This window comes from Ricinus communis, chromosome 1 (assembly GCF_019578655.1).
Source record: "Ricinus communis isolate WT05 ecotype wild-type chromosome 1, ASM1957865v1, whole genome shotgun sequence".
In the NCBI taxonomy this organism is placed as follows: domain Eukaryota; kingdom Viridiplantae; phylum Streptophyta; class Magnoliopsida; order Malpighiales; family Euphorbiaceae; genus Ricinus; species Ricinus communis.
The window spans coordinates 15,218,026-15,227,760 of NC_063256.1; the positions used below are offsets into that span (position 1 = coordinate 15,218,026).

At 37.9% G+C, this 9,735-nt stretch overlaps 1 pseudogene; it reads right to left on the reverse strand.

The window, feature by feature from the left end:
- Positions 1-6,273: 6,273 nt before the first annotated feature.
- On the reverse strand, positions 6,274-6,378 carry LOC112536506 (annotated as a pseudogene).
- Positions 6,379-9,735: the final 3,357 nt, after the last annotated feature.

The window sequence follows — 9,735 nt, forward strand, 5'->3', positions numbered from 1 at the left end:
GTAAGAGGGGTATATTTGTCAATATTAGAAAATAACCCCGTAAGAGGGGTATATTTTTCAGTATGAGAAAGCAACCCCGAAAGAGGGATATATTTATCAATATGAGAAAACAACCTCGCAAGAGGGGTATATCTTTCAACATGAGAAAACAACCCCAAAAAAATGGTATATTTGTCAATATTAGAAAATGACCCCGTAAAAGGAGTATATCTTTCAACATGAGAAAACAATCTCAAAAAAGTGGTATATTTCAATATTAGAAAATAACCCTGTAAGAGGGGTATATCTTTCAACATGTGAAAACAACCCCAAAAAGTGGTATATTTGTCAATATGAGAAAACAACCCCGTAAGAGGGGTATATTTGTCAATATTAGAAAACAACCCCGTAAGAGGGGTATATCTTTCAACATGAGAAAACAACCCCAAAAAAGTGGTATATTTTTTAATACGAGAAAACAACCCCGTAAGAGGGGTATATTTGTCAATAATAGAAAACAAGCCCGTGAGAGGGGTATGTTTGTCAATATTAGAAAACAACCTAGTAAGAGGGGTATATTTGTCAATATTAGAAAATAACCCCGTAAGAGGTTTATATTTTTCAATATGAGAAAATAAACCCGTAAGAGGGGTATATCTTTCAACAAGAGAAAAGAACCCCAAAAAAGTGGTATATTTTTCAATATGAAAAAACAACCCCGCAAGAGAGGTATATTTGTCAATATTAGAAAACAACCCTGTAAGAGGAGTATATTTGTCAATTTTAGAAAACAACCCCTTAAGAGTGGTATATCTTTCAACATGAGAAAAAAACTCCAAAAAAGTGGTATATTTGTCAATATGTGAAAACAACCCCTTAAGAGGGGTATATTTATCAATAATAGAAAAAACCACGTAAGAGGGGTATATTTGTCAATATTAGACAGTAATCCCGTAAAAGGGGTATTATTTGTCAATATTAGAAAACAACCCTTTAAAAGGGATATATCTTTCAACATGAGAAAACAACTCCAAAAAAGTGGTATATTTTTTAATATGAGAAAACATCCCTGTAAGGGGGGTATATCTTTCAACATGAGAAAACAACCCCAAGAAAGTAATATATTACTTAATACAAGAAAACAACCCCATAAGAGGGGTATATTTGTCAATATTGGAAAATTACCCCGTAAGAGGGGTATATTTGTCAATATGAGAAAATAACCCCGTAAGAGGGGTATATTTTTCAATCTTAGAAAACAACCCCGTAAGAGGGGTATATTTGTCAATATTAGAAAACAACCCGTAAGTGGGGTATATTTTTCAATATGAGAAAACAAACCCGTAAGAGGGGTATATCTTTGAATAGGAGAAATTAAACTAAAAAAAGTGGTATACTTTTTAATACGAAAAAATAACCCTATAAGAGGGGTATATTTGTCAATATTAGAAAACGACCCCGTAAAAGGAGTATATCTTTCAACATGAGAAAACAATCTCAAAAAAGTGGTATATTTTCTAATACGAGAAAACAACCCCGTAAGAGGGGTGTATTTGTCAATATGAGAAAACAACCCCGTGAGAGAGGTATATTTGTCAATATTAGGAAACAACCATGTAAGAGGGGTATATTTTTCAACATGAGAAAACAACCCCAAAAAAGTGGTATATTTTTTAATATAAGAAAAAAAACCACGTAAGAGGGGTATATTTTTCAAATATTAGAAAACAACTCCATAAGAGAGGTATATTTGTCAATATGAGAAAATAACCCCGTAAGAGGGTATATTTGTAAATATTAGAAAACAACCCAGTAAGAAGGGTATATTTGTCAATATTAGAAAACAACCCCATAAGAGGTTTATATTTTTCAATATGAGAAAACAAACCCGTAAGATGGTATATTTGTCAATATTAGAAAACAATCCCGTAAGAGGGTATATTTGTCAATATTAGAAAATAACCCCGTAAGAGGTTTATATTTTTCAATCTGTGAAAACAAACCAGTAAGAGGAGTATATCTTTTAACAGGAGAAAACAACCCTAAAAAAGTGGTATATTTTTCAATATGATAAAACAACCTCGTAAGAGGGGTATAATTGTCAATGTGAGAAAACAGCCCCACAAGAGAGGTATGTTTATTAATATTAGAAAACAATCTTGTAAGAGGGTTATATTTGTCAATATTAAAAAACAACCCCGTAAGAGTGGTATACCTTTCAACATGAGAAAACAACCCCAAAAAAGTGGTATATTTGTCAATATGAGAAAACAACCCCTTAAGAGGGGTATATTTGTCAATATTACAAAAAAACCCCGTAAGAGGGGTGATGTGCGTAGAATACACATCTAAATGGGGATTTTAAGTAGAATTTATGTACATTTGGATGTGAATTGGTCCCAACACTCACCCTATGCATTTGTTATTGTGCTTTAGGTCCAAAAGAAGTCAAAGAGTGATAAAGGGAAGAATTGGAGCAGAATTGGATGTCAAAGTTGCCGAAACAAGTCGAGTTTACGCATCCCTAATCTGAACATGGCGTGTTGGTTTTAACACTGGCCGTGTTCCCAACACGGGCACCAAAACGGCCGTTTTAGGTGCATTTGACAACAGGAAAAAGATGCGTTAAGAAGCACGACCACAGAGAGTAAAACGGCCAGGAACACCAGACCGTGTTCCTAACACAGCCAGGAACACCAAACCGTGTTCCCAACACGGCTAGGAACACAGCCATGTTCGTGGCGACAGGACGAATTAATTAAAAGAAAGAGCAAGAGGAAAGAAAAAAAATAGAGGGAGAACGTCCCAAACCCTAACCTTTCCCTCTCTAAGGGTTTTGTGAGCTGGAACCAAGGAAAAAGGAGACTTGGACCAAGGTTTAAATCGGATTCCCTTCAAAGATTGAAGATTGGGTGAGGTTCGTTGATTAGTTTCAATTTGAGCAAGAGGAATAAGAATCGATTCAATTCGACCAAGAGGAATTGGAGCTGTTTACTCTCATCCAAAGGTGTCTTTGGGTTTCTCTACCTTTACTCATTTTTGTAATTAAATTCTTGTGGGTTTTGATAATGAACATGTTTAGCTAGATTGATTAAATCCATTGGGATTTCTTTACTATGTTGGCTTAATATTATATTATTGGATTGTTTGAGTTAGTTTTGTATTCTTCTTGCTTTCAGTATTAATAAGATAACGCATTATTCATGAGACGTTGTGAATTATGGTGTTTAGATTGCTTTATGTGATTGAGAAGTCCATTTGGCAATTGGAATTTTGAATAGCAAGAACTGGTTAATAATCACTTAGAGATAAGGATAATTAACTAGCCGGATTAAGAATTAACAAAGCTTAATAGAGGTGGATTAAGGCTTAATGCTAATTTAAGAATCAATCGTTAGGAAGAGATTCCAACTTTAGGTTATTAGGTTTAGGAATTCGGTTATCTTGAGAGAGAAATTGAATTCAGTTAAGAATTCGTCCACGGGTAGCATAATTAGAGTCACCAATCCTTTATCTTTTGTTTGATTGCCAACTAGTTTAGGTTCCCTTTGGGTTTGCTTTATTGCCTGGGTTATTTCATTTATCCATTGACTCCTGCATCTCCCTTAGAACTTAGCTTTAGCTATTAGTTAGTTTAGAAATTATTCATCATTCATTTTAGGTTAATATAACAAAGAACAAATGAGTAGCTCTAGGCTTTAACTTTCCCGAGGAATACGACCTTCATACTCGCCATTAATGCCCTCAAGGTTAAAAATGCACAACGTCTTCCATGTGAGTATGCTTAAGCCATACCACGAAGACAAGGAAGACCCTAGCTGTGGCGAATCTAAAAAAGCTCCAACGGCCATTATCACCGAATTTGACTAGGAAATTGAATACATCCTTGTGGATAGAGTGATAAGACGAAGAGGAGTTCCCAACTACACTGAATACTTGGTGAAATGGAAAAATCTGCCCGACACCGAGGTTACATGGGAACGTGAAGATTTGCTATGGCAATTCCCCGAGCACATCCAAAATTACAAGGCTTAAGGCGCGACGAGGACATCGGGAGATTGAGTGGGGGAGGGTGTCACAGCCCGCCTCATCTTGGGCGAAGCAAGTCCTGTCCATGGGCAGAAATGTGCCCAACTTGTGCCAAGAGTGGGCTGCTGCTGCCTAGCCCAACTGTGCTACCTAAGAAGCCAAGGGAAGACACTAGAAGGTGCAGGAATGCTACAAGGCTGTGTGCCTGCCAAGCCAAGCTAAGAAGCTGCCTAGAAGCTTCCCATGAAGGAGTAAGGAAGGCTGCCTTCCAGAAAATTCCCTTACTTTGTAAATAGAGTAGCTTACTAACGAAGCCATGTACATGTGATGTTTGTAGAAAGTTTTAGATGAACTAATCCTAGCCACATGTTAAGAAGGTGGAAAGCCTACATAAAGGCCAGCCCACATACTTGTAAAGAAGGGTGGAAACATCAACAAAGCTCTCCATACTTTTAAGCTCAAGTGCTCCTAACTCTCTACTCTACTCTAGTCCTAAACCCTTGCTGCCTACTTTGCTCACCTAAAATCCCTTCCATCTCACATCTAGGCTTACTTAGTTCGACTTTGACAAGCAAGTTAACTAAGTGCCGCGCGACTTGGATAACCTCTAAGCCTAAGTTTTGTGACACCAGGCTCCCAAGCCCCCCCAGGGGGCTGAGGCATACTGCACTCTCCATAAAGAGGCTAAAAAGAATGTTGAAGTCTGTCAGGAGGAGACATCATTATGTTCCACCCATCACACCCCCCTTTAAAAAGTTCATTTCAAGGAATTTTAATTTGATTTTTTGCACATATGTTAAGAATAATATAATATACCACCAGAAAAATTTTAAAAAGTTTTTGAGCACATTTAGTATTTTTTTATTTTTTAAATATTAAAAATTGAGAAATTCATAAAAAATATAATTTACATCAAAAAATCACCATTTTTTATGGAGGGCCCTTAAAAAATATGTCAAAATTATTAGATTTATCATTAGTACATTTTCTTTAAAAGCGCATGCTCAACTTGTGAGATATTGGCTTAAATGGCTACTTCGCATGTGGTGATCAGGCTACAATAGACAACCAAGTAGCAAACTTAGCATTCAATGATCCTCTTGATTTCATAAGAATTTTACAACCTTTTTAGGCTCCCTAGAACATATTAGGGCTGATAGATTGTTAAGAAAAGGCTATGGAGGCATCAAATGTGGCGGTGGCGGAGTGCCACAGTATGGGCCTGAAAACTAGCGAACAGAGGTACACTGCAGCTGATTTCTCACCAATGTGTTCACACTTAGGATTCTGCCCCATGGGCGGCACGCCCAGCATGATGGAGTCGAGGATGCGCCGCCAACGCGCTCGCGCCGCGAGGATGCCGCCAACGCGCGCTTAGGTCGCAAGGATAGGTCGCCAACGGCCGGTTTACTAGGATTCTCGCCAACAAGCCCGATGGGCGCACTGCCTTGGCAATGGGGGGCTGGCATGCGAGGATTCCTTGCCAACTGGCTAGACGGGAGTGCTGGCTGGCGTGCGAGGATTCTCGCCAACGGGCCTGATGAGCACGCTGCCTTGGTAATGGGGAGCTGGCACGTGAGGATTCCTCGCTAACTAGCCCGACGGGCCGGTTGGCTCACCAGCATTGGCTACTTGGAATGCGAGGATTCTCACCAATGGGCCTAATGGGCGTGCTGCCTTGGCAATGAGGGGCTGGCACACGAGGATTCCACGCCAACTGGGCCGACCGCGCGCTGGCTCACTGGCAGTGGCTGCCTGGCGTGCGATGATTCTCGCCATCGGGCCCAACGGGCGTGTTGCCTCAGCAATGCGGGGCTGGCACGCGAGGATTTAATGCCAGCGGGCACGTGCATGCGAGCTGCCTCGTTAGTGGTGGCTGGCGGGCGTGCGATGCTACTCGCCAGCGGGCCCGTCAGGATTTTTCGGTGACGCAGTATGGGCGAAGGAAAGTTTCAAAGGGAAGTTGCTTGCTTAGGGACCTTTATGCCGAATATAGTCAAAATTATGCACTTTTTAGTTGGGAGCACACCCACATGACATTGCACGTGATTCTTAGTCCGAATGATTTTTTGGGCTCTGATGTGGTTCCTTGAGAAATTTTCAAAGGAACAGGTTCCCTAGAGTTCACATTTCTTTAGACCGAAAGACCCAAATCAGTTTTAAGCTCAAGAGGAACTGGTTAATCCAATAATTTATCAAAAACCAATGAAAAATCCACTGATAGCAAATACAAATGAATTAAACACAATTTAATTAAAATGAGAGATGGATGAGTTTCCTAGCTTAAATTCTCTTTTAATAAAAAAAAGTGAAATAAAAATGCTCAGTTTGTTTAGTGTCGATCATCTGGGAAATAATCATCACTTCCATCCCATCCATTCTAAGTGATTCCAACTAATTAATTATTTCTCTATCATATAATAGAATTTCAATTTAAAAATCCATTTGCTCTTTAACTCAATAAAGAAAAACTCTAAATAAAGAATTTTGGTATGACAAAACAGAAATAGAGAAGGATCAGAAATCTGGCTAGAACTTAGATGTGTTCTCAAGTCCGTTGAGTTTGTGGAATTACTTAGGATTTTTGGACTTGGGACTTGGGACTTGGGGGATTCTGGGACCTTGGAGCGTGAAACCTCAAGGCCATTTTTTTAAGAATAAATTGGTTTTGATTTTGTGCGTGGGAGGAGGGGAGGGACAAATCGGAGTGACGAAGGGCTGAATCTCGGTGGGTCATGGCAGCAAGGCCACTCTGTCACTTACAATACCCTGTTGCATATTTAAGTCGTCTGCAAAGGATTCAGTCCATCGCTCGGTGGAAATTGTAATTCAAGGCTGCCCGCGAGCTCTTCCACCGCGAGGGCTTAGTGATAGGTTGTTTATCCATCTACAATCTAAGGTAGTGAACCTATCGATGCAGTCTAGCACTCATGGCGAGTATCAAGGTCGTATTACTCAGGAAAGTGAAAGCCCGGAGTTACTTCTTTGTTCTCTGTTATATTAGCCTAAAATGAATGATGAATAATTTCTAAATTAACTAATAACTACAAGGTGAGTTCTAAGGGAGATGCAGGAATGAATGGATAAATGAAACAATCAAGACAAGAAAGCAAATCCAAAGGGAACCTAAACTAGTTGGCAATCAAACAAAAGATAATAGATTGATGAGTCCAATTATGCTACCTGCGGACGAATTCTTAACTGAATTCGATTTCTCTTTCGAGCTCACCGAATTCCTAAACTCAAGAACCTAAAGTTGGAATCTCTTCATAACGATTGATTCTTAAATTAGCATTAAGCTTTAATCTGCCTCTATTAAGCTTTGTTAATTCTTAATCCGGCTAGTTAAGTATCCTTATCTCTAAGTGATTATTAACCAGTTCTTGCTATTCAAAATTCCAATCGCCAAATGAATTTCTCAATCACATAAAGCAATCTAAACATCACAATTCACAATGTCTCATGAATAATGCATCATCTTATTAATACTGAAAGCAAGAAGGATACAAAACTAAATTCAAACAATCCAACAATTTAGTACTAAGCCAACATAGTAAAGAAATCCCAATGGATTTAATCAACAGATAGTATTCAACATATCTCAAAGGATACTCAATCATAAATCAAATTGTAAATAATTAACAAAGAATGGAAATAATATTAATGCATGAATAACTTAAATGACAACTCAATATAAACATCACAAACCAGTGCCTCACAGGGATCACTCAAGTCACTCAAAGTGTATATAAGGTGAAAAACAAATCCCTCAAAGCAAATGCATAAAACCCGCTCACCATAACCTTCTCATAAATCATATCTTCGCTACTATGAATAAGCAAATACCAAAATCAAAGGGTCTTTACCAAAGTTGTAGTGGGGCTCAGGTAAAGGTACGGAGATTTGGGAAAGAAGTGTGAAAATGCTGGAATTCATGTGATAAACAACAATATATGCTCTAAGGATTAAATGCCTAAAATACAAAAAAACCTATGCACTAAAATCCTTACTTTGTAGAATAACGCTCACAAATGCCCTAAATCCGATAAAGAGGTAAATAATTAAAGAATTTTGTTTATTTTCTTCTTCTTTTTTCTTTCCTTTTTTGAATAATAAACTAGCAGCTTATAAATGAACTGCTGCATACAACTTGAATAAACATAAAGAATAAAAAATACAGTTTGGATCGAAGGGAGCATCTAAAATATCAAAAAGACTTAGTGAATTTACCAACATAGCAACTGGCGTTTTAATTGCAGCATAAGGGTAGAGGAAAGACAAATGTAAAGAATGGTATAATTGAAGTGTATAGGTGAAGATTATGAAGAAAAGGTTAAGGCTCAAAACTGGCTAACTAATGGAAACATAAGGGTTAGGCTTTTGGCTAAATGTGGTGAATCCTAAATCGCCTAAATCATCTCATGGTATTCACAATATTCATGTAACTTCAACAAGCATTGCAAAGCAAGTTCTAGAAGCAAAGTCAAGAACAATGCACACTGAAACAAGAAACATAAAGAGCATAAGTATAATGAATGCTCAACAGGCTCAAAATCTCACTTTGAGGTGTGGTATTAGGTGCAATTGGTTCACAACATCGTTAATTGAATTATTACTTAAAAAACACATGCATAGGACATTATCAACATTCTAAGTTAAAATTCGACAATTCGAAAACCATTGAATAACACCGGTTTAACCCGGTAGGGCTAATGTGTAAAACACCATCAATTGTTTTCCAAGGGCAATGAACAACAAAGAAAAGTAACTACAATTCTATAAATCAAGTCATCAATCAGCTCAAAAATAGCATACTTAAGTGCATAAAGACACAGTGTCCTAACATCCCCTAAAAATACACAACACCTAGTGATAGCAATTTCAGATATATCTAAAAACCATAGGAGAGAAAGATTATAAGGTTTACCCACAACCACCCCACACCTGAAGAACACACTGTCCTTAGTGTAAAATGTTATGGATACCCCGCATGGGATGCTCAACTAAGAGAACAAAGGCAATACAATCCAAGTACATGACATGTATGAAAAATAAAGTAAATACATGACATGTATGAAAAATAAAGTAAACAAATGCAAAAAAATAAAAAGATATAGGGGACTGCCCTGATCATCCGTCGAGGCTGATGTAGTGGAAATTCAGTACGTCCTCGGTAGAAGCTGAAAATAATAAAATAAAGAAATAATCGAAACTGAAAATAAAAATTAAATAAACTATGAAAACTAAAACTAATAAAATGTTTCAAAATGAAAGGTTATAATATTAAAAATGAAAGATAAAATTTAGGGTGCCTCCCAAAAGCGCTTCTTTTATATGTGATGATTCTTCTTAGCTGGACTCATGGTGAAAAGCAAACTGGTGTGATCGACGACCATCCATCCTTCTTCCAAGCAAATGGCTTCAAGTATCCGCTTAGAGGGATAATTGTCAATTTCCTCTTCTCGACTGTTAAGCAAGCTGCCAATATGATGAGTAAAACTCGCTCCTCATATAGTTGCATGTAATCATGATGCTCTAAGGGCTCTTCAAATTTAAAAGCTGAAGTTTCACTAATTGGAGGGATCGACGGTTGGGCAATTTCTTCAGGAATGTCAATGGTTTTCTCCAGTCCTTGGCTTGATTCACTTGCTAGAAGAAACTCGAGCTCCTTCAAGACTTCTTCATTGGATAACTCATGCTCATCTTCCATCATCGAAGGGACTTGTG